Source organism: Gopherus flavomarginatus, chromosome 8 (assembly GCF_025201925.1).
Source record: "Gopherus flavomarginatus isolate rGopFla2 chromosome 8, rGopFla2.mat.asm, whole genome shotgun sequence".
NCBI classification, from domain to species: Eukaryota; Metazoa; Chordata; order Testudines; family Testudinidae; genus Gopherus; species Gopherus flavomarginatus.
In genome coordinates this window covers 45,601,082-45,625,426 of record NC_066624.1, presented here as the reverse complement: position 1 = coordinate 45,625,426, position 24,345 = coordinate 45,601,082, and positions in this window count along the sequence as shown.

The window sequence follows — 24,345 nt, the reverse complement described above, 5'->3', positions numbered from 1 at the left end:
TATATTAATGAGCTTGCATTATAGAAATCCCCGTGCACTATAAGATGGTATAATTCTGGATTTATACTACAGCAAGTGTGCAAGGTAGGGGAGTGGGAAATTGGCTCTTGTCTTCTATCTGTCCTTGAGTGGCTTAGGTAGAGCACTCAGGTAGCTTAGCTGGCAGCATGGCGCCACCTGCTGTTGTGTTGGGTGATAACAGGCCCTGGAGAGGCTGGCAAAATCTCCAGCAAAGCAGTGTGAGAAGGGCCAGCCCAGCGTGAGGGTTGGAGGACACAGCAGTTCCCAGAAGCTCCACAAACTGCCGCCTGGGGGTGACAACCCATCATGCCCTACACTACACAAGTCTCAGCAGGTTTGTCACATGCTGTCTCCTCCCTTTCTCCACCCGAGATATTTCCTGCTTCCCACCACCTCTAGCAATTCCCACCCTCTTATGCATTTACTGCTCCTCAACCTCCAAGCAGAGCCCACCACCACCTCCCTGATAATCTCTTACCTGAGCCAGCTCCATTGCAGCCATTTCCTTGCCCCTGGGAGGACGAGATGATCTGCAGCGAAACATGGATGTTATTCTCTGGCCTGCCGGGGTGAAAAGGGCAAGATGTGAGAATTCAGACTAGGCTTTTGTCCATTCCAAAAGCCGATTCCCCCAAGCTTTTCCCCTGCTAATGCATATTCTAGGTTCTGGCACACTGTGAAGCACAGAGTGACCTTATTCCAGTACGGGCCTAGCCCCCTCCCACCAGGGTGTAACCCTCTGACACATGGCGAAACCCTCCTAGTAACTGTCTCTCTCTTATACGTATCAAGTTTGCGGACAACACCAAGATGGGAGGGGTTGTAAGTGCTTTGGAGGATTGGATTAAAATTCAAAATGATCTGGACAAACTGGAGAAATGATCTGAAGTAAATAGGATGAAATTCAGTAGAGACAAGTGCAAAGTACTCCATGTTGGAAGGAACAATCGGAGGCCAGAGAAGAGCAGAAACAGAGTCACTTTGGGGGATTCCCCCTGTCATTGTCCCCAAGGCAGCTGTCTCAGGCTTAGAAAGGTGTTTCATGTTCCAGCCTTTATACAGTCTCTCCTGGGAGTGCCCCTTTCATGGACTGGGCCTAGTTTTAGTTTTTGGTAGTTAACAATCTTGGTTTATTGTTCATCTAACCAGTATGTGTGGATTGAAGTGTGTTGGAAACTCTGTTTGGGATAACAAGCTGGTGCATGTCATTTTCCAATGATGAAATGACAGACTTCATATGAGCTTGCGTCGTTCAGTAGCATGCTGGACAGTGCAAGATGCACATTTCTGGGGGAAAGTTGGGCACTTGAGAATTTGCTGGTTTTCTCCTGAGGTGTAATTCATGAGTGGCTGTCTAGCAGCACTCAATACTGTGTAGCTGGGAGTGAGTTACATGCTGGAGACTGTGTGTTAATAGGCCAAGAGGGGCTGTTCTCGTGGGAAAACAGTGGAAAAGGCACCCCGGGCCGGAGAACTGAGGGGACACAGCTATTTAACAGTCCAGATTGTACTCAGGGTAACGTCACAGACACTCACTATGACAGAGCCACTTACAACACAGAGAAAGTAAATCCATGTCCCAGAAATCGAAGACTCAGACAGAGGGCAAGTGTCCCTGGCACTGCTTCTTGCTGACAGAGAGGTTCAGAGACAGTGTGAGAATCCTGGGGAAGCTGGGAGCAGGAAGCATGGGCTGGCGGGGTTCGGTGGAGAAAGGGAACAGGAAGGGCAGGGATATTACTGAATCCAGGATCTCAGCAGTGCTAGATGACAGGATAGCACATAGTGCAGCCCATTGGAAAACACAATCCCAACTATACAAACAAAATGATGGGGCCTAAATTAGTTGTTTCCACTCAAGAGATGGATCTTGGAGTTACTGTGGATAGTTCTCTGAAAACATCCACTCAATGTGCAGCAGCAGTGAAAAAAAGTGAACAATGTAGGAAATAATTAAGAAAGGGATAGATATGACAATATCTCATAGATCATATTTGTAAAAACAGCAAATAAATCCATGATACACCCACATCTTGAATACTGCATGCAGATGTTGTCACCCCATCTCAAAAATAGAAATATTGCAATAGGAAAAGGTTCAAAAAGGGCAACAAAATTGATTAGGGATATGGGACAGTTATGCCAGACCTAACCTCCAGTTTCACTTCAGGAAACAGGAGATATTTGACACTGTGCAATACGGCTCCTGTGCTCTGTTCCCAAAGTGTTCTGCAACAGAGGAGGGTCTCCGGTAGTATGTGTGTCACTGGCCTATTGGGGTGATACTGAAACAGGACAGGGTACAGATGGCATTGTGCGGGTGGCATGAACCTTCACTCTTCATTTCCCCTTCCAAGAACAGAAGGGACAGGAACCCTTACCCAGCAAGACCACCGTCTCATAGTTCTCCTGCATGACATCCCAGTAGAGGGCTCTCTGAGCGGGGTCCAGCAGAGCCCACTCTTCCCTGGTGAAATACACAGCCAGCTACCTCCTCAAAGGTCACTGGCCCCTGAAAGAGCAAGAGTCCAACACTAAGGACTTGCTGCCCCACTCATAGCTCCACTATTTGTGGCAGAGAGGAGTGAATCAAATGGAAGCTCTGGGTGGATCGTAGTCAGGAGAGTCCCACCTCGACCTTGCTCAGAGTATCCAGCAAATACCAGGGTGAGGGGATGAAGAGAGAGTCCTTTGTCTCTCCCAGCAGATCCATCACCCCACTATTAGCCACTGACTGATACAGGAGATGGAACCCCCAGCAGGGTCCAGGGAGAGCTCGCTGGTAGAACGCCCAACACCCTCCTCATTGTGAGGAGCGGGATATGAAGGGAGAGGCAGCTCCAATAAGCCTGACTCATGGGTGCCCCCTTCATATCTCACAGCGGCTGCTGGTTAGTGAGGTCAGGCTCCAGCACTAGGAGTCTGGTCAGTTTGATTAGCTCCATGTAGGTGGGCTATTTTCTTTCTTCAGAAATTAGGGCATTTCCACCTCCAAACCTCCTGGGTCTGTTCCTAGAATCTAGGCCACTTAGTAAATAACTCCCAGCAGGTTTGCCACATCCTGGCCTCCTCCTTTCCCCACGCTGTGAATTTCCTGCCCCGCTCCAACCTCCAAACCAGACTCTGCAAACCTTCCCACCTCTGGTGTATTTGCTCTCCCTTTCCTCCAGTAGGAACCCACCAGCAACCCCCCGATAATCTCTACCTGGACTGACTCCACTGCAGCCATTTCTCTTCCCTGTCCCACGCCAGGCTGGGATGAGCTGGAGCAAAACATGGACGTCATTCTGCAGCCTGTCTGGGGGAGAAGGGTAGTTGTGGGCGTTTCAGAACCGGTTTTAGTTAATTTCACATCATAATTCCCCCAGGCCCTTTCCCTGCAGGCAGACACCCTAGATTCTGTCATGCTGGGAAATGCTCAATCTGTTTATTACAATTTAGACCTGGCCCCTCCTGCCAGGCTAAGTCCACAGACACATTTTTAACCTCCCTTCTCCCTTCCCTCATCTCTTCTCTGAACACAAGGCTAGAAAAGAGCAGAACCAAAGGAGTCATTGTGGGGGATTCCCTCAGACACTGACCCCACGGCAGCCACACCCCAGCAGGGGGAATATGGAGTCAGGAACTGGCTTTTGCTCTGTCTGATCCTTGTTTTGTTCACTGGAAAGTGGTTCTGCCCAGGGATGCAGCAATACATGTGTCTGGGTGGACTAGAGAGCTGGAAATCTCTCCCCCACATTCATTTCTCCCACTGCCCCTTTCAGTCTCTCCTTCCCCTGTCCTCCCTCCCTGCCCCTCTGGCTTAGACAGTCCCATTCCTGGGGGGTTTGCTCTCCTATGGCTGAATTTCCTCGTCTCAACCACTAATGGGAGGAGAAATGAGGTGGGGTTGTTTGTGCAGTCACTTTCTTGCCAGACCCTAGGACATTCCCTGAGGTCTTTCAGTTACCTGGAGACTTTGGCTCAGAATTTAGTAATAACAGGGCCCAGGGCTGCCCTAGGGGGCTAGGACCAGCTGCAGAAAGTCATCCCTTGGGCCGGGCAGAGAAGAAGCTTTAATTAAGGTCACTTCCCAGCACAGAGCCCCACTGGGGGAGCAGCAGCTGCCAAGCCTGGTCTCCCAGATCACAATGGAGGCTGCAGTCTCTGACCCAGGAAGCTGAACCCCAATATCCTGAGCAGAGAGGGACAGCACGTTTGAGCAGCTTCCCTCCTTTAGCTCTCTGGGGAGAGCAGCTAATGGGAGTCCCTCCTCACAGGAAGAATGGCTGATCTCATTTGCCCCACTGTCCATCTGGAATCACTCCTTGTCTTTCCATACAGTGACTCTGGATTAACAATTGTCTCAATGACACTAGATTTCAAAAAGAATGAGTTCAGAACGCTGTGGAAAAGACCATCGTGTAGCAGTGCTGACTCCCTTCCCACCTCCCTCACCCCCGCAGATCTAGGACAAGGACTGGGGGCATAAATTTTCCAAACGGAACCGACAGTTCCTACAGTTTTCAAAAGAGGAGAAAAGCAAAATCTGTGATTTCACACTAACAGTGTTTGATAAGTGGACAGAAATTTATCACAGTGACGGCACGTGACTGGGGAATGCCGGGCAGTGCTTGGAGCCAGGACTCTGCCACAAGTTGACCAAAGAGAAGGATCATGGTTAGCAGCAGCCCCCAGACACCCTCTAGTACCCAGAGCCCAGACCCCCCAGCCACGGGCCCCAGACACCCCCCAGCCAGGATCCCATCAGATATTCCCTGGGACGCAGCCCCCAGAGTCCCTGGCCAGGGACTCCAGATACCCCTCAAAGCCCCACCAGCTAGAGAACCCGCACCAGACCATGATTGCCAGGTGGGGATTCCCAAAGAGTTACCCCACCAAGAGCCCCCAGCAGCCAGGGACCCCTCAAGGGACCCCCTCCACTGGGAACTCAGTCCCTCACTGCCTGCCTAGGAACTTCCCCACCCTCCAGAACGATCGACCCTGACATTTGCCTGGAACCCCCTCCTCTGCCCAGTGTGACCCCCTGATGCTTTACAGTGGGACCCCTCACTCTGCTTCCCTGGCATGCCCTGACCTGGTGCCAGGGATCCTCTCCCCCAGCTCTGTGCACTGGGCATGGCAACAAAACCAGGAACCAGCAGGGGAAGCACATACAGAGCCCCTGGCACAGAACCAGGCTCCCTCTAACCCTCTGTCCCGCCCCCCCAAGAGACACCCACCCCCACTGTTCTGCAGCCACCAGACCCCCAGCGATACCCAGCTCCAGGACTCATAGCCTCAGGGATGGGCACATCAGAACCACCACCCCCGAAAACCCCAAACCTCCACAACCCACCAACCTGACTAGGGTACCCCCTGCCCAGCCACCCAGAGGCCTCCCCCTACCACAATGCCCCTTCAGCTGCAATCTCCCCACACAGACACCTTCCCTGCCCCTGCAAGTGTTACCTCACAGAGTGTGAGAAGTAGCTAGAAAGTTAACACCACCTCCTGCTGGCCAGTCACACAGGCTGAGGGAGCCTGGGGGGTGCTTCTTTAACAGAAGAATGGAAGGCCTGGAGGGCAAGAAAGGTCCACGGGCTGTCACTAGCAAATAATGGGCACCATGGATCCACCCCAGAGGCGGCTGCATCTTAGCACATTGGGAAACAACCCATCATATTCAATTAGAATTAAAACAACTAGAGAGAAGTGGGGCAAATGTTTGGGGTATTTTATATCAATCTTTGAGATACGCAGAGAGAACCTGTCACAAACGACATTTGATAACATGAGAGAAAACCACCAAGATGGGAGGGGATTTGATGTTGCTATTAAATAATTAGTGGAAAAGGGGGACTGTTGGATTGGATTTTATATGACTGTCCAATACATAAACAGAATGTGATGGTCCCCCCGAGACCCAGGGCAACCATTCACGTGAGCAGCTCAGAGCCCTTTGAGGAGCTGATTTAAGGGGGGGGGGCGGGAGCTGGAAGGCTCCCTGGACAATGGACGGGGGCCGCAGGGGGATTGGAAAATGGGGTCTGGGCAGTCTCCATGGGGGATGTGCTCCTCCCTTCCCTTTCCTGGCAGAGAACGGGCACCTCATCCCATCCCATCCCCACTCCAGTGGGAGCCATGTTCTGGGGAATGACCCAGGGCAACAATTTCCCACCCAAACAAGGACAAATCGCTGCAGATAAAATGGGTGGGAAAATCCACCCCCCATCGAAGAGATTTTAAATTGACATTTGAGAAGTATGGAGAGAAAAGGGAAAATTAGAGGCAATTAGAGAGCTGATCATTGGGGGGAGGAGGAGAATCTCCCTGGATTTTATAGCCACGTGTGATAATGAGAGAGAAAAGGGGAAATCTTGAGAGAATGTGTATGTGGGAGGAAGTGGCAAAAACAGGGACATGATCCAGTTAACTCACCTTCCCCCCCCACCCCGGGAATGTCCTGGCTGCACAGAGACAGATCTACCCCCCCCACCCCAGTGACCTCCCCCTCCCTCCAACTCCGGCTTCTCCCCGCCCTGACACCCCACACACACCAAAGGGTGGGGGCTCTGCCAGCACCTCCCCCTGAGCTCAACTCCTACTCCTCCCCCCAGCCTGGATTGTGCCCTTTAGCCCCCCCCCTCCCGACCCTACCTCCAGCTGCCTGACCTCCCCCCCCGCCCATCAATTTCCTGCTCAGCGCCACCCCCCCATGCTCCCTGTTACTCCCCCGCTCCGCTCCAGCCCCGCCCCCAGCGCCCGGTGGAACGTTACGGCTGGTCCGGGCAGGGGGAAGGGCAGTGGCTTCAGCGGCTGTTACTGCGCATGCGCACTGCCCAGGAGTAGCACATTGCTATGGGGAGCGATTTAATACAGCACCCCCCCCGCAGGGCCTCAGGCTCTGCTCCCCCGCCGGGCCCCGGCCCCCCCCCCCCCAATCCCAGCGGGGCGGGCGGATCCTGCTGCAGCTCCACTGAGGCCGAGGCGGCTCCGAGTCTCCACCCAGGCTCCCCGGGGCAGAGTCACTTTCCCTTCCCCCGGGGTCTCTTACTCCCCGGGGGCTCCGGGTCACAGTGTCCCACCGCCCTTCCCCCGCCTGCAGCTCCGGCTTGTCCCCTCCCCTCCCGCCCCCGCCAGCCACACCAAGGGGAACCCCCGGGCCCCAGTCTCTGTCCCCACCTGGACCCCAGCGGGGCTGGGGGCAGATCCTGGCTGCAGCTGAGAACAGCGGCTCCACTCCGGCTCGGGCAGCTCCAGCGCTGCTGGCAGCACGTGGAGAACCAGGGAGCAGCTGCTCAGCCCGGGCTCTGCGTCAGAATGTGCCAGAGCCCCGCCCCTGAGCGGAGCCAGAGCCCCGCCCCTAGGAGCTGCCCCGCCCCCGGGCTGTGCCAGAGCCCCGCCCCAGGAGCTGCCCCGCCCCCGAGCTGAGCCAGAGTCCAGCCCCCAGGAGCTGCCCCGCTCCTGAGCAGAGACAGAGCCCAGCCCCCAGGTGCTGCCCCGCCCCCGGGCTGTGCCAGAGCCCCGCCCCCAGGAGCTGTCCCGCCCCCGAGCTGAGCCAGAGTCCCGCCCCCAGGAGCTGCCTCGCCCCTGAGCTGAGCCAGAGCCCCGCCCCCAGGAGCTGCCCCGCCCCCGGGCTGTGCCAGAGCCCCACCCCCAGGAGCTGCCCAGTGTTGGGTCTCTGGGCTTTGTTCTCCTGCCTCCTTCTTCCCAGCACAGCCCCCCCGACTCCCAGCTGCTCCCTTCCTGTGTCTGCAAACACCCGTCCCGCCCCCGGGGCTGGCTGCAGCGCTCGCTGGGGCTGTCTCCAGTGGCTGAAGTTGCCTCCATCTCTGCTTCACCTGGAGGGGGAGAGATGAAGAGAGGAGATGGTCCCAGGGTGTGAAAGCAGAATCAGGGGGCAGGGAAAGAAGGACTGTTTGGAAAGGTGGTTTTTTGCGGGGAGGGGGGGTGATCCAGAGGGAGTCAGAAGAAGTTGGGCAACCCCTGAGTGTCCCAATGTTGGCCAGGGTTTATACAGCACCTTGCACAATATGGGGTCTGATCTCAGTCATGGTCTGTGCAGCACCTGGGAGCCCTGATGTCTGTTTCCTGATCACAGGCTCTGGGAATGGAGAGAGGGAAACCTCAGCACCTGAAGGTTAATGCAGCCCTGTGTGCAACCCCTGCTAGTGTGACTGGACAGCAAATGTGAAAAACTCAGACAGGGGGTGGGGGTAATAAGCAGCTATATAAGAAAAAAGACCCAAAAATCAGGACATCCAGTCACACTAGTCCTTGCTGCTCTCATAAGGGGTCGGCTTAGAGAGGGTTTGGCTATGCTTGCAGCTGTACAGCGCTGGGAGTTAAAGCTGTCTTCCTACAGCTGTGTAGGGAAAGCGCTGCAGTGTGGACACACTGACAGCTACCAGCACTGCAGTGTGGCCACATTTGCAGCGCTGTTGGGAGTGGTGCATTATGGGCAGCTATCCCAGTGTTCAAGTGGCTGCAACGTGCTTTTCAAAAGAGAAGGGTGGGGCAGAGTGTGACAGGGAGCGTAGGGGAGACAGAGCGAGTGGATTTTTGGAGCTGACACTGTGTCAGCTCCCTGCCTGGCAAGTTCAAGCCTCCTCCGCCACCCCTCTCTCATTCACTAAATGCAAATAGCTGCCTTTGTTTTTTTCGTCACAGACCAGATAAGCAGCTGCTCCAAAACAGACCGCCCCCCGTGCCCACCGGGCTGCTTCTCTCCTCAAGCAGCACCAGCTGTGGGCGTTCCAAAGGGATCCCCCTGCCTCTGCTCATTCACTGCAAACAGTAACTGTGTTTGGTTTTAAGCTAAGCAGCTCCGGGAGCCCCGAGCTCACAACAAAACAAACAGAGGCATCACACCAAAACAAAGAGCGTTATTTCTACTTAAAAGCATTATGGGAAGGTTCCGGAGGTCAGTGACAGCGTAGTAAGGCCATGTCCAGACTAGGAATTAAAATCGATTTTAGATACGCAACTTCAGCTACGTGAATAACGTAGCTGAAGTCGAATTTCTAAAATCGAGGTACTCACCAGTCTGGACGGCGCGGCATCGATGTCCGCGGCTCTCCGTGTCGATTCCGGAACTCCGTTCGGATTGATGGAGTTCCGGAATCGATGTAAGCGCGCTCGGGGATCGATACACCGCGTCCAGACTAGACGCGATATATCGATCCCCGAGCAATCGATTTTAACCCGCCGATGCCGCGGGTTAGTCTGGACGAGGGCTAAGATTAATCACTGTTTACACTGGCACCCTAGCTCTGCAGCACCAGCTCTGTTCTCTTTATTCCTCTCATCGAGGTGGAGTACTGCCAGCGCTGTAGCCAGGGAGATACAGCGCTGTATGTGCCTTGCCAGTGTGGACGGGGAGTAAGTTACAGTGCTGTAAAGCCACCACCAGCGCTGCAACTCTCCAGTGTAGCCAAGGCCTGAGTTATAGTAATAAAAGCAGCAAAGAGTCAGGTGGCACCTTATAGACTAACAGACGTATTGGAGCATGAGCTTTCGTGGGTGAATACCCACTTCGTCAGATGGAACAATAGTCCCATATGGGCTAGTCAGGATTTCTGGTTTTCATCCAGGTGGCCTGGGTACAACTTCTGGTATGGGAACAGTGCAGAGCTTCTGCCCAGAGTGGAGACAGGAATGGAAAGGGATCCTGCCAGCAGGGGAGTTAAACAGTGTGGGGAGGGAATACCAGAAGTGGAGGTGGAGCAGTGGTCTGGGGGAAGATGAGGGAAGGATCCCAGCAGTGTGGGAAGTTGACAGCCTGGAGAGCACGGGCCTGGTGAGGACCTGGAAGAGTGAATGTGTCCCTCTAAACCCATCAACTGCAGACTAGGCAAGCTTGGAAGAATTACCTATTTGTTGGTAAATGTCAATTTCTGTGTAAACACACAACCCAATGGCAAAATATTTCCATCGATAATCATCAAAATTGACAGATGGGCAAAGTAAGAAACATGCTGCTTGAGAACTTACCCTGTTGTAGGAACAGCAGTGATCTGTGTGCTCTGTATAACCTGTATGCTCAAAAGGTCTGTTACACTCCCCCCCGCCCTTGTCTCCTCTCCCTCTTTGAATGCCTATGAAGTGGCTTTCCCCCTTTCCTTTGTACCTCCAGTGAATGCCCTTTGCCTGGCCCGTCTGGCCAGTGGTTCGCTGTGTTACATTCCATCATGCCTCAGGGAGACTTACCTTCATCGCACTGTCCATCACTGCACTGTGGGACACTTACCTTAAAGGGTCCTGACACCTCTACTGCCAGGCCTGTCATGGGAGCATGAATGTGACACCCCCTACCCATCTTCTTTGGCCTATCCTGGGAGTGTGAGTATGTGAGTGTGACACCCTCCCTCCTCCCTTCTTTTGAGTTTAGCTATCAATATAATACATGTGCTGTTTTCTACCAAACTCTGGGGGGTCATTAGTTCTCCCTAAGCTTACTAGCTGACCCAATTTTGGGTTACAGAAGTAACATTGTTTGATCTGTTATTGTACTAAAGGGGGAGAGAGTTGTCTGTAAAGGAGGGTGAAGATTAAATGCATCTCCTGAGGATGGGATGTGAACCCATGTGTGCAAAGCACAATGGATTAGCAGTTTATCATTTTAACCACTTGTCCACCTCACCTGAGCTGTCAAGAAAGGGACAGGAGGAGAAATCTAAGGCGGGCAGAGATAGGGACACTAAGGAGTTTTTAAATACTAAGCGAAAGCAGGGTCTGAATGAGCTCCCCCCTCACATCTAGTGAGGAGCTGGGAAAGACTTCAGGAACAGACCGTGTTTGCACAGACACATCTACTCTGCCCAGGTATGCAGCATGGTGGGGCCGCTTCCCCAAAATGACCAGTTTGGATGGTGGTGGGTTACAAATCACTTTAGGATGGAGTGGAATGAAATGTTATTCTCCTTCCTGTATGAGTGAAGGGCAGCAGAACATACCTAGTCCATCCTGATGGAGCGGGAGGTGGGTGAGGAATAGCTTTTATTGGACTGCAAAGAAGTGATTGAGGATGTCACCCTAAACCAATGGTCCCCAAACATTTCACACTGTGCCCTCTTAGCCATGGCTGTGGCCTCTCCGAAGCCACTATCGAGAACCGAGGCTGGGAGTGCGGCTGTTGCTTGCTGGGGAGTGGGTTGCAGACAGGGGTAGGGGGTCGAGGCCTGGCTGGAAGCCAGAGGCCTAGGCTGAGGGTGGGGTTGGGGAAGAGCTGGGACAAAGTGGGGCTGAGTTTTACTCTCTCTCTGCCCTCCACGGGGGTTGGCTCAGGCCCTGAGGTGCCCCAATTAATCTTCCTCTGTGTCCCTCTAGAAGTCATGCCTCACATTATAGGGACCACTGACCCCTACTCGCTAAGCAGGGGCTAGTGATGCCAAAACCCAGGGAAAGGGAGAACAAATGTGGGGGCCCCAGCACCGGAACCATGCCCCCCCTTCTGTCTCTGGCTCTACCCCCTTCCACCCATGGCCCCATGCACTGTTCCCTCTGTTCTACCTCTTCCCACACTGGCCCCACTCTATCACTCCTTTACCCCTGCCCCGCTGCGGCCCTGGAACCAGAGAAGCTCTGTGCCCCTGCTGCAGCCCCCGGGCCCTAGAAGGGAGTGGGAGCTCCTCCGGCTCTGAGGCTGACATAGAGGAGACTTTTCCAGGGGGACTCAATTTGGCTAGGGACCCTAGTCATGGGCCCTACTGTTCTCTTGGCAACGCAAGGCTTGGGGAGGCTGAGCCCCCCTGAGCCTCCATTACGAGCCGCCCAGGCTACCACTGCTCATTGGGTGGCCCATCTCTCTGTGTTTTCTGCTGCTTGTGCTGGGGAGCCTCGTCAGCACTAGGGGTGGGGCCCCCCAGTAGTCGCCCAGGGCTCCAGGAGATCAAAGGGCAAAGTGTGGCAGTGTAAAGGTGCTCACTGCTCTCCCTTGCCCCAATGCTCCTCCATGGGCCCATAGAGGGTTGGGGGGAGCAAGGAGCAACAGTATGTGCTCCATGCGTCCTGGTCACTTTCCCCACCTGGGCTGTGCTGTCAGGGAAGCATCAGAAGCTGCTGCTCTCTGCTCTCCCCTTATGCAGCCTAGCTGAGGAAAGTGACCTGGATGCAGTGAGCTCGGATGATCTCGCTTCTTGCCCCCACATCCCACAGCCCCTAGGGGTGCCTGGAGGAGCAGCGTTCCAGGGAGGAGTGGGGGGCAGCAATGCCAGCTGCTCCATGCACACAGATCAGTGTCCCCACATGGGTACAGGAGGGGGTGCAGGAGTTTCTGTGATGCCTATTCTAACAATATCGTCACTCAATACCAGGCACTCAAATTCACCCATCTTAGTACTTAGACATTTAGCATTTGTATTTAAGCATTTATAAAATGTGTCCCATTTTAGCTGTCTGCTATTACGTGATGTAATTGAGGGAGACTCTTTCATTTCATTGTTTCTCATCAGATCCTACCTTTACATTATCATCGTCCATCCTCTCCTCCTTACTAGGCTATAGAGAATCCCTGCGAATAGTTCCTCTCCTACCGGATGTCTCTGTCTGAACCCTGTGCTCCTCAGAGCCTGTCGGCTTTCCCCCAGCTCTGAGGCTGGGTCTACACTGCGCACCTTACCACGGCGCAACTGTGCCACTCTAACCATGCCATTGTAAGGTAAGCTGTGTGGCCATCCTTATCGCTGGGAGAGAGCTTCCCCGGCAACAAAACCAAACCACCTCCAACGAGTGGCAGGAGCTTCATCACCGGGAGCCCAGCTCCACCTACAAAGCGCTGTTCACACTGCTGCTTTGCATGGCTCAAATTTTGGCATTTTTTCTCACCCCAGAGCGATGACATTTTTAACAACAAAAGCCTAAGTTTAAAAAAAAACTCCTCTGCAACCTATTTAATTTTACCTTCATACAACCTTTGTACTGTCTCCAGTTTTCGTGCCCAAAGTCCCCCAGGAAAAGGAAAACAACCAGCAGTGGAACCAGTAGGAAACCCAGCAATACAACTCTGGAAACCTCGGGGTGTGCTAGGCTGACCAGATGTCCTGATTTAATAGGGACAGTCCGAATTTTGGGGTCTTTTTCTTATCTAGGATCCTATTACCCCCCACCCCATCCCGATTTTTCACACTTTCTGTCTGGTCACCCTAGGGTGTGCATGTGTGGATCCCAACTGCTCCCTGCCCCCCTCATTTAAGCAGATGTGCAGGGTTACTGCCCTGGGAACTGCAGGGCATCAGTGGACATGGGGTTGGCTGGAGGTAGGGTCTGGCTGCAGCCAGGGCAAGGGATGCGGGGCTGACTGGCTTCAGGCAGCGGGGTGCATCAGAGGTTGGCTGGAGACAGAGCAGGGGGTATGGAGCTGGCTGCAGACAGGGGGTGTAGGGCTGGTGCAGGCTGGAGAGGTGTGGGGGCTGGCTGGCTTTGGGCAGGGCCACAGGGGGGTGCGGCAGGAGTTGGCTGGAGACAGGGCAGGGGGTGTGTCAGGAGCTGGCTGCAGGGCTGGCTGCAGGCAGGGCAGGGAGGATGCGCCTGGTGCGGGTAGGGCAGAAAGTGCAGGGCTGGCTGGAGACAGAGACTGGCTGTGGGCAGGGCAGGGCAGGGAGTGCAGGGCTCGCTGCAGTCAGGGCATGAGGCATGGCCGGTGCAAGGAGGTTTCTTGCCCTAGGCGAAACTTCCACCTTGCACCGTCCCCCCCTGCGCCCCTGCCCTGATGCACCCCACCCGTGGCAGCTCCCCTCCTCTACCCTGAGGCATCCCTCTTGTGGCAACTCTCCCGCTCTGCCCAGTGGCACCCCCCTTGCTCTAGCTCACCTCTGCTCTTAGCACAAGCACCCTGAGCACACCGTGGCCACTTCACTTCTCCCGCCTCCCAGGCTTGCGGTGCCTAAGCCTGCCAGGCATTCAAGCACCCTTCTTTGAGCCACAGCAGCCGTGACAGTTGACAATAGAGGCACCTTAACCCCTGAATTCCTTCAATGTGTCCCCCTCCGGGGTCCAGCTCCGACCACCAGATACTCAGGGTATGTCTATACTACCTACCGAATCGGTGGAGAGCGATCAATCCAGCGGGGGTTGATATATCGCGTCTAGTGTAGATGCAACACATCAAGTGCTCTCACCTCGACTGCTGTACTCCAGCTCGGTGAGAGACGCAGGCAGAGTCTACGGGGAGCTGCAGCAGTCAACTCACCGCGACTGTGACATTGTAATTATAATCTAATTTCTCATTGAAAGGTGACAGGGCCAGAAAGAGTTAATTAACTCACCTCACCGACTGACCAGATCCATGAGTGAACCTTAAGAACTGGTTAGCAAGATATGTAAATGAACAGAGCTTTGAAATGCAAGTCTGCAGTGTTAGAGGTAGAAGGGGAGGTGTTTGCTCAGGTCTTGTGATGTAAGCAAACAAGTCTTGTCTATTGCTATAGTTTTAATTCAAAGAGCAAAAAAGGAATATTAACATTTATGATGATACTTGAGTGAAATAGTATTATTGTCTATGTGTCTTTGAAGATTGTGGTAACATGTATTTGAACTGTTTGATGAATAAATTACCCTGTACAAATTGCCAGGATGTTTGGAAGGAGAGTTAAGCCTATTGTTTTCTCAGGCTGAAAGGCTGCTGGAAATGTATAAGAAGCCTGGGACACGATCCTTCTTTATCTCAGATCTGCTTTGGTTTTCAAGAGGGGGAAACTTTAAGCCACAAGGATTGAGATCCCCAATCATTGACTGGAGCCACCCTGAATATGGACATTGGACTATAACCTATGGACTATTTCTAAAAGGACTTATGGCAACTACAAGCTCACCTCTACTATGTATCTAAATCTCAAGAATTGAATTCAAGTCTATATGTATATTAATCTTTTAACCAACACTCTCTCTCTTTTCTTTTCTAATAAATTTTAGCTTAGTTAGTAAGAATTGGCTATAGCATGTATTTTGGGTGAGATCTAAGTTATAATTGAACCTGGGTATGTGGCTGATCCATTGGGATCGGAAGAATCTTTTCTTTTATATGATGAAGTAAGATTTTCAGAAATCATCATCATATCTGACAGGTGTGTCTGGACGGAGGCCTGAGGCTGAGTACTTTAAGGGAACTGCGTGGTTTAAACTTCAATGTAACCAGTGAGGTACTACAGAAGCTGTTTTCTGCTGGCATGTTAAATCTAAGTATTGAAATCACCACCAGCATTTGGGATTTGTCTGCCCTGTTTTGTTTACAGTTCACCCTGATTGAGTGACCTCAGCTGGCTCCCACAGGCAGCACCATCACACCTACATCCAGGCTGTAGGGGTCCGGGGGATCTTAGGGGCCTTGGGGTGCACAGATACCTACGTCCAGGCCGTAGGGGTCCCGGGGCTGTTTAAAGAGTTTTGGGGGGGACACAGATACCAATCTCCAGGCTTTAGTGGTCCCAAGGGGGCTTAGGGGATTCGTGGGGTGCACATATTCCTAAATCCAGGCTGTTGTTGTACCAGGGGGGCTTAGGGGCTTGGTGGGGGGCATAGATACCTACATCCAGGCTGGAGGCATCCTGGGAGTCTTAGGGGATTTTTGGTGGCCCAAGATACCTATGTCCAGACTGTAGGGGTACCAGGGGGTCTTAGGGGTTCGGGTGGGCACAGATACGTTTCTCCAGGATGGATCGGTCCCGGGGGGGTGGGTTAGAGGTTTCATGAGGGGCACAAATATCTATGTCCAGATTGTAGATGTCCCGGGAGGGGGTTGTGGGGTTGTGGGGGTACAAATACCTACATCCAGGCTGTAGGGGTTCCTGGGGGGTTAAGGTGTTTCTGAGGGGCACATATACCTACATACACACTGGAGTGTCCCAGGGGGCTTCTGGAGTCTATATGGGGCACAGATACCAATGTCCTGACTGTATAGGTCCCTGAGGGGCTTAGGGGGTTTGTGGGGGGCACAGTTACCTAAGTTCAGGCTGGAGGGGTCTCCAGGGGTCTTGGGTGTTTGGTGGGGGGCACAGATACATACATCCAGGCTGCAGGGGTCCCAGAGGGGCTTAGGGTCTGTCAGAGAGTGTGGGGGAGTCCGGTTTGCCACCCCTCTTCCTGGGACTCACGGTGACTCTCAGCCAGCCAGTAAAACAGAAGGTTTATTGGACAACAGGAGTGAAGGATACAGCAGAGTTTGGAGGCACAAGCAGGACCCCACAATCGAGTCCTTCTGGGGGTTTAGGAAACATAGTTCCCAGTTTGGGATTCCCTGAATTCCAACCACTCAGACCAAAACCAAAACTGAACTAACTCAACTCCCTCCTGCCGGCCCCTTCCTGTGTCCAGCTTCTCGGGCAAGGTTGCTGACCCTCTCCCCCGTGCCTAGCTCGAGTTACAGGCTAGCACATGTCCGGTCCTAAAGTCACCACCTGCTCTCCCATCCCCCACACAGACAGTCCCTACTCCATCACAGTAATGCACAGAGCATTTCCTGCATGGAGCAACAGTGACACCGTGTGGCCACGCAGGGTAATGCACAGAGCATTTCCCTCATGGAGCAACAGTGACATCATGTGGCCATGCAGGCTAATGCACAGACCATTTCCTGCATGGAGCTACAGTGACACCGTGTGACCATACATGGTAATACACAGAGCATTTCCCGCATGGCGCAACAGTGACACGGGTCTGGCCATGCAGGGTAATGCACAGAGCATTTCCCTCATGGAGCAACAGTGACACCGTGTGGCCATGCAGGGTAATGCACAGAGCATTTCCTGCATGGAGCTACAGTGACACTGTATCAGAGGAGTAGCCATGTTAGTCTTTTCTGTAAAAGCAGCAAAGAATCCTGTGGCACTTTATAGACTAACAGACGTTTTGAAGCATGAGCTTTCGTGGGTGAATACCCACATGGGCTTTTTTTGAGGGTCGAAATGACAGTCTGGACCTCTACATTGAATGCTTCTGCAAAGTGCACATGTAGAAATTGTGGAAAAACAACATCGCTTGCCTCATAACCTAAGTCGTGCAGAACGCAATGCTATCCATAGCCTCAGAAATCACCCAGACATTATCATAAAAGAGGCTGACAAAGGAGGTGTCCTTGTCATCATGAACAGGTCTGACTACCAAAAGGAGGCTGCCAGACAACTCTCCAACACCAAATTCTACAGGCAACTTCCCTCAGATCCCACTGAGGAATACACTAAGAAACTGCACCATCTACTCAGGACACTCCCTACACAAACAGCGGAACAAATCAACATCCCTTTGAGCCCCAACCAGGGTTATTCTATCTACTACCCAAGATCCACAAACCCAGAAATCCTGGATGCCCCATCATCTGGGGCATTGGCACTCTCACTGAAGGACTGTCTGGATATGTGGACTCTCTGCTCAGACTCTATGCCACCAGCACTCCCAGCTCTCTCTGTGACACCACTGATTTCCTGAGGAAACTACAACGCATTGGTGACCTTCCAGAAAACACCATCCTAGCCACCATGGATGTAGAGGCTCTCTACACGAACATCCCACACACAGATGGAATACAAGCTGTCAAGAACAGTATCCCTGATGATGCCACAGCACAATTGGCTGCTGAGCTCTGTGCCTTTATCCTCACACACAACTATTTCAAATTTCATGACAATATATATCTCTAGATCAGTGGCACAGCTATTGACACCCGCATAGCCCCACAATATTCCAATATTTTTATGGCCGACCTGGAACAACGCTTCCTCAGCTCTTGTCCACTCACGCCCCTTCTCTACCTACGCTACATTGATGATATCTTCATCATCTGGACCCATGGGAAGGAGTTTCTGGAAATATATAAAATATATATATATATATTTATATATTTAAAATATAATAGGATGCATCGCAGCCAATTGTAGGGGTAAGGATGGATCAAAGTGCATTAGAACTTCAGAATTTTGCAGTGCATCCTTAGCTTTGTTAAATACAACATCACAGGCTTCAGTCCACTTCCAGGCCTTGTTCTGCACCAGCAGCTCATAAAGTGGTTTTAGCAGTGTGGCTAACTGTGAGATGTACTTTCCATAATAGTTCAGTAGTCCTAGAAACGAGTGCAGCTGGCTTACATTTCAAGGTGGGGGAGCCTCTACCATAGCTTTAACTTTTGCAGGGGCCTTATGAAGACCTGCAGAATCAATGATGTGTCCCAAATATTCAACAGAGAGCTTGAAGAATTCACACTTGTCTTTGCAAAGTCGTAGCCCATACTCTTCCAGTCTTTGTAGGGTAGCCTCTAAATTCTTTAAGTGATCCTCTTCATTCCTTCCAGTGACCAGGATATCATCCAGATAGCACTGAACTCCTGACAAGCCACACAAGATCTGGTCCATAGCCCTCTGGAACAGGGCGGGAGCAGACATTATTTTGAAGGGTAGACGACAGTATCAATATTGCCCCTTATGAGTCACAATAGTCAACAGATCTTAGGACTTATAATCGACATGCATCTGTAAATATGCTTGACTCAGACCAATCTTACTGAACTTTTGTCCCCGAGCCAGGCCTGCGAAGAGGTCATCTATGTAGGGAGGAGGGTATTGCTCTGCACACAACACTGGGTTGACAGTGACTTTAAAATCACCGCAAATCTGGAGAGAGCCATCTTTCTTCACTATTGGAACGATAGGAGTGCCCATGAACTATGGGTAACTGGTGTTAGGACTCCACTGGTGACCAGGCGCTCCAGGTCTGTTTCGACTTTTGGCCTGATGGCATATGGCACAGTACAGGCTTTCAGATATTTTGGTGGACTATCAGGTTTAATGTTCAATGTCACAGTGATTCTCTTCATACGTCCCAAATCATCTCCAAAAACAGCAGCATTTTTCCTTAGTATAGGGTTTAGACTGGTTTCTTCTTTAGTCATCCAGTGCACTTCTGCCCAGGTCAGCTGAATCTACCCAAGCCAAGACCTACCCATTAAGGCTAGGTAGTTACCTCTTACCACAAACCGTGGCAATTTAGCAGCCTGTCCATTGAGCTCCACCTTAACATCAATAGTGCCCAACATGGGCACAACTTCTCCAGTATACGTCTTCAAAACAGTTTTTGTTGCCTTAAACGGAAGATGCTGTAGTTTTTCTTTATACAGTTTCGGAGACCAGCGAGACGGCTGCACCGGTGTCCAGTTCCATGCGTATAGGTTTGCCGTCCAATAACGGGGTTACCCCCTATTCACGTGAGCCCACCGCCAAAGACAAAACATGCAGTGGCACTTCCGCTTGCGATGAGGTGTCACCTTGATCATCCTGGGTCTGCTCTAGGGTATGCAGGGTTCCTCTTTTTGTCGGCCAGACCACAGGCCTCTTGTTCTTTTGTTTACAGGCACACTCAATGTGTCCCTTTTTGCCACAGTGTCGACACACCAGGTCCTTACACCAGCATTCTGATGCCTGGTGACACGGCTTACCACAGTGGTAACGTTCCTGACTCTGCATAGTTTTGTGGGTAGGTTCTTGTGACACTTTTTCCAGCCTATGGGATGCACCGATGTATTGTGCCTCCCTTGTAGCCAGTTCCATGGATACAGCAATTTCAACAGCCTTCTGTAATGTAAGCTGAGCCTCTGTCAGTAGGCACTTCCATATAGCTTCTCCGTAGAGGCCACACACTAACCTGTGACGCAGGGCATCATTTAACATCTCTTTAAATTCACAGTGTTCTGCTAGCTTTTTTAAAATTGCTACAAATTGTACAACTCTTTCATCTTCTTTTTGGTCTCTTTTGTGGAACTGATATCTTTCATTAACTACCAGTGGTTTTGGGGAAAAATGGGACCCCAGGATCCCTGTAAGATTTAGTCTCAGTAAGATTTCATGTCACTGTAAGATTTAGTCTCAGGCTTAACAGGGTATAGGAAGCTGCGTAGCAGGGAGTAGGTTTTAGCTCCTACAACACTTAAGAATATGGACACCTTCTGCTCTTCTGGAATGTCATTTGCAATAACAAAAAGCTCAAAACACTCAGTATATGCAGGCCACTGCTCTATATTCTCATCAAAAGGTTCCAGTGGCCCAGTCAGAGTAGCCATGATTTTTAGTTTCACTTTCTGTACCTGGACTTCTACTTCCTTGTGTTGCTGGAGCAGCACCGGAATCCCATCCTCGTCGCCACTTGTTATATCCTTGGGGGCAGCCGGTTTAGGAAGAAATCACTTGAGGCCAGACAGCAGACAGCTAACAAAACTACCATTTATTTACAGACACAGAGCTCACCCAATCGGCCGAAGCTGGCTGGGCTAACCCCTTATAATCTAACTCAGTTGCATGGGAACAAAAACCATGACAACCAAATACAGAACAGTGGGCATCCTGCTGTGTGGGAGGGATCACGGTAACCCAGACTCAGGGCTGGAACAGGCCCCTGATTGAGGGGGTGGCTGCATGGTTTACAGCGCCCTGATGTCTCAGACAATGTGTCTCTCCCAAAGCCTCAGATCTGCATCCCCAGAAGGCTCCTGCGCTGCCTCCGCTCCTTTCACCTTCTACAGCAAGGAGCAGCAGCAAGGGGCAGGGATGAGCCATAGGCACTAGGTGGGGGGCAGAGGCTTCAGGAGCCCAGAGTGTTTGCCTGTCTGGGCATTTTGGCTGAGATCTCAGGGACACATTGTCAGGCAGAATCCCAGGCATCTGTATGAAAGCAGCATAAGGACGTAAGAGCAGCCAGACTGGGTCAGACTGGGTCCATCTCGCCCAGTGTCCTGTCTTCCCATAGCGGCCAAAGCCAGGTGCCCCAGAGGGAATGAACAGAACAGGTAATCATCAAGTGATCTATCCCCTGTCACCCGCTCCCAGCAAACAGAGACTAGGGACACCTTCCCTGCCCATCCTGGCTCAGAGCATGTCCTCCATGAATCGATTTAGCTCTTTTTCTGAGCCCTGTTACAGTCTTGACCTTCACAACATCCTCTGGCAAGGAGTTCCGCAGGTTGACTGTGTGAAAAAATACTTCCTTTTGTTTGTTTTAAACGTGCTGCCTATTAATTTTATTTGGTGACCCCATGTTCTTGTGTTATGAGAAGGAATAAGTAACACTTCCTTATTTACTTTCTCCACACCAGCCATGATTTTATAGACCTCTATCATATCCTCCCTTAGTCATCTTTTCTCCAAGATGAAAAGTCCCAGGCTTATTATTCTCTCCTCAGATGGCAGACACTCCATACCCCTTTCTGAACCTTTTCCAATTCCAATACATCTTTTCTGAGATTGGGTGACCGTATCTGCATGCAGCATTCAAGATGTGGGCGTACCATGGATTTATACAGCGGCAATAAGATTTTCTCTCTTACTTTCTATCCCTTTCTTAATGATTCCCAACATTCTGTTTGCTTTTTGCCGGCTGCTGCACACTGAGTGGATGTTTGCAGAGAACTATCCACAGTGACTCCAAGATCTCTCACTTGAGTTGCAACAGCTATTTGACATCCCATCGTTTTATATGTAGAATTGGGATTGTGTTTGCCAAGGTGCATCACTTTGCATTCATCAGCATTGAATTTCATCTGCCATTTTGTTGCCCTTTCACCCAGTTTTGTGAAATCTCTTATTAGCTCCTCACAGGCTGCTTTGCACTTAACTATCCACAGTAGTTTTGGATCATCTGCAAATTTTGTCACCTCGCAGATTAGCAGATCATTTATCAATATGTTGACTAGTCCTGGTCCAAGTACAGACACCACTAGTTACCTCTTTGCATCCTGAAAACTGACCATTTATTTCTACCCTTTGTTTCCTAGCTTTTAACCAGTTATTGATCCAAGTGAGGACCTTCCAGAGGTGAAAGTAAGTCAGTCCAGTCCAGTATGGGATAAAGGCAAGAGCGGGTACGCTGTGCCAGCCTGGCCTGGCTTCCCCAGGCTGGTGATTTAAAGGGCCCAGGGCTCCCTGCAGTGGCCGGAGCCCCAGGCCCTTTAAATCGTCTCCCAAGCCCCCTTGCCGGAGCCCCGGGGAGCAAATCACTGCCGTGGATGCTGCTCTCTCCTGCGCTACGAACACAGAGCAAGGGCGGCGGGAGCTTCCTTGCAGTGGGGGGGGGGCACCGTTGTCTGAACTGTGGCACTCCCATGACACCCCTTCCTCAAGGACCCACACTCACACCACCCCTCCCCCCGAGGCCACACCCACAGAATGCCTCTTCCCCCCTAATACTCCACTCTTCCCCCCACTCCGTCACTGGTCCTAACAGCTGGTAAACAGTGGTGGAGCCACAACCCTCTAACCCCCTGTCTCAGCACCTCTGACACAGAGCTAAGCAGGCAACAGTGTGTGTGTGTGTGTGTGTGTGTGTGTGTGTGTGTGTGTGTGTGTGTGTGTGTGTGTGTGTGTGTGTGTGTGTGTGTGTGTGTGTGTGTGTGTGTGTGTGTGTGTGTGTGTGTGAGACAGAGGCTGCTGTGCTGACCTGAGCCAGTGAGGGAAGCACGGGATGATATTGGGGCTGTCTCCCTCCTCCTGCCTCAGGACTGGTTGCTTGCAGCAGCTGTCTGGACTTAGAGACAGTGTGCCCACACACTCATTCTCCTCCTACACACGCAAACACACTCTCTACCCCACCAGGCACATTGCAGTTGAAAAGCAGCTGGCAATCTAGTAGGATTCCCATGGAACAATGGGATAGAGAAACCTGCATCATGTGATGCTGTACCAGCCATGAGGTCTTGCAAACCCTTCACAAAACACCTGCAGCCAGTTGCACAGCTACCCACAATGCACTGCTCTCTGTGGCCATCCAAGATTCTAGCCTGGATGTGCTCTGGTGACACAAGGGGCATAGTGTGGACATGCAACAGCTGTTTAATTAAAACACTTTAAAGCCACATTACCCAATAGTGTAGACATAGCTTGAGAGTGAGACAAGACCCAGCTCCCTTGAAACTAAAGAACTACAACTTCCCCCATAGTTGACAGGATTTGAACGTGTGCAGGGAAACCCCAATGGATGGCTAGATCATCACCTTAACCACTCAGCTATAACTACTTGCTTGGGATGGGTCTCTCACTACACTCTAGTTCTGTTCTCAATCTGTGATCAATTCCAGTTGTTCCCTCAGACCAGCTTCCACAACACACAAATTGCTGTGCCATTGTGTAAGTGTGTCCATGGCTGAACTGCAAGAATTCCTGCTCATTTCCCTTCTGGCTGGAGCATGAGGAGGGTGTTTTTGTGATCAGTTACGTTCCTGTAGATTGTTGTCCATTTCCTGCCTTGATCATTCAGACAGTTCCTTTACCATCATATCCCCAGCACATCAGGGATTGCAATAGCAGAAGGTAGGTTTTCTCCTGGGCACTGAGCTTTGCTAGGGGATTGGTGGCTCCTTTCTTCCTCACCCTGGAGTAAACTCAGCTATTTATTCCATCCTTGATGTTTCAAGGAATAACAAGAGATGACCGAGAAAAGAGGTGGACAGGGCGGGTCTTAGGGGAGGGGCAGAGAGGTGTGGGTGGTGGACAGGGCAGGTCAGGGGAGCGCACAGAGAGGTGTGAGTGCTGGGCAGGGTGGGTCTCAGGGGAGAAGCAGAGAGGCGCAAGTGGTGGGCAGGGCTGGACTCATGGGCGGGGCAGAGAGGTATGGGTGGTGGTCAGGGCAGGTCAGGGGAGGCGGTAGAGAGGTGTGAGTGCTGGGCACGGTGGGTCTCAGGGGAGAAGCAGAGGGCGCAAGTGGTGGGCAGGGCTGGTCTTAGGGGAGGGGGCAGAGAGGTTTGGGCAGGGTGAGTCTCAGGGGAAGGGCAGAGAGGTGGGGGCAGCAGACAGGCCTTGGGGTAGGGGATGGAGAGGCACAAGGAGGCCTTCGGGCAGGAGAGGAGCAAGCGAAACGGGCACCTTACGTGGTCCACTGCCGACTGCCCTGTCTCTCTGTGGGATTCTGCTCCCCCTTTCCCCACGAACTGCTCAGCTCGGTCCACCAGCTGCACTGCTCCACTAGCCGGCCTGTGACCTGTTCCAGCTATCCCTAAAAACTGCTCAGCTCACCTCAGTCCGTGGGCCACTCCAAACACCCAGCAAACTACTTCTCTCCATCAGCTGTTCTGCTCTACAATATAGTTTCAGACTCCCCCACTAGCTAATACAGCTATTTAACAAATTCAGCCCAGGAATCTACAATTTCAAGGGAATCAAAAATCAGCTCTGCTATTCAACTGCTAAAAGAGAAGAAAGTGTAATTGGAGTTTCTGGTTCATTGAAGGTGCCCACTCCCTTGTATAGGGAGTGCCACTCAATTGATGGTGAGAATCTCTGTCTCAAAGCAGTTTCACAGTTCCTCATCCACACAATCAGTGTGACAACAGTCCACATCTCACACCCCAACAACACCCGAAATAAACTGGGGATACCA